Source organism: Echinops telfairi, unplaced genomic scaffold (genome assembly GCF_000313985.2).
Source record: "Echinops telfairi isolate 266 unplaced genomic scaffold, ASM31398v2 ScPeMD7_7416;HRSCAF=8454, whole genome shotgun sequence".
NCBI classification, from domain to species: Eukaryota; Metazoa; Chordata; class Mammalia; order Afrosoricida; family Tenrecidae; genus Echinops; species Echinops telfairi.
Window position 1 is genome coordinate 4,931,826 of NW_022111316.1, and position 1,180 is coordinate 4,933,005.

The 1,180-nt window shown below is 43.1% G+C and overlaps 1 protein-coding gene across 4 annotated transcripts in view; it reads left to right on the top strand.

Annotated features, from left to right (window-relative positions):
- SLC43A3 (solute carrier family 43 member 3) overlaps positions 1-1,180 on the top strand; it is a 21,455-nt gene that overhangs the window by 7,530 nt on the left and 12,745 nt on the right. The gene's annotated exons all lie outside the window — the stretch shown is intronic.

Sequence of the window (1,180 nt, forward strand, 5' to 3'; positions counted from 1 at the left end):
CTCTCCGCATCAAAGCGTCTCCCTGGCATCTAAATGTCTCCCTTTACCCACATTTCTGTTGTCAATCCCCCTGGGAGAGGGGTATATGTAAATCATTGTGATCGGTTTCCCCTTTCCCCCAACCTTCCCCTTACCCTCCTTGCATCTCTACTCTCAATATCGGTCCTGAGGGGTTTATCTGTCCTGGGTTCCCTGTGTTGAGAGCTCTTATTTGTAGCAGTGTACATGCTCTGGTCTAGCCAGATGTATGAGGTAGAATTGGGGTCATGCTAGTGGTGGGGGGACAGTAAAGACCTAGAGGAAAGTCGTCTGTTTCATCAGTGCTATACTGCACCCCGACTGGCTAGTCTCATTCAATTGTATTAAGCATACTTGTACATATGTTGCCATCAACATTTCCAAAACATTTTCTTTTTACTTGTGTTCTTGGTAGCAACTCCTCTTTTTTCCCCTCCCTCCCCCACCCTCGGGAATCCTTGATCAATTATATGTTATTGTTGTTATTTTGTGTCTTACACTGTCCATTGTCTCTCTTCACTCACACTTCTGTTATTCATCCCCCATTTCTCCCCCTCCCCACCTTTATTTCTTGACCACTGCTTCAAAAAGAGTTGACTATGGATCCACACAGAATGAAATCTTTTTTTTTAATTAGCTGGGATTTAATACATATATCATTCCATATTCAATCATGTCAACTAGAATTATACAATTGCTGCCAAAATCAGCTTCCAAACAAAATGAAATCTTTGAGAGCTTCAGTCCTTTCTCCGTTTGTCATGATGCTGTCTATTGGTCCAGCTGTGAGGATTTTTATTTTCCTTTCTTTACTTTGAGTTGTGATCCTTACCGAGGCTGTAGCCTTTGACCTTCACCAGTAAGTGCTTTCAATGAGCAAGGGGGAGCCTTTCCCCAGTCCCGCTCTATTGTGGTAAGCTTCCTCAAACCGAGCCAAACGCGTTGCCATCCGGTCAGTTCGGACTCCTGGAGCCCCCATAGGGCAGGGTAGAATGGCCCCTGTGGGTTTCTGGGACTGTCACTCTTTTTAACTAATTAATTAATTTTAATCATTTTATTGTGGGCTCATACAACTCTTATCACAATCCATACATACATCCATTGTATAAAGCACATTTGTACATTCGTTACCCTCATCATTCTCAAAACATTTGCTCTCCAC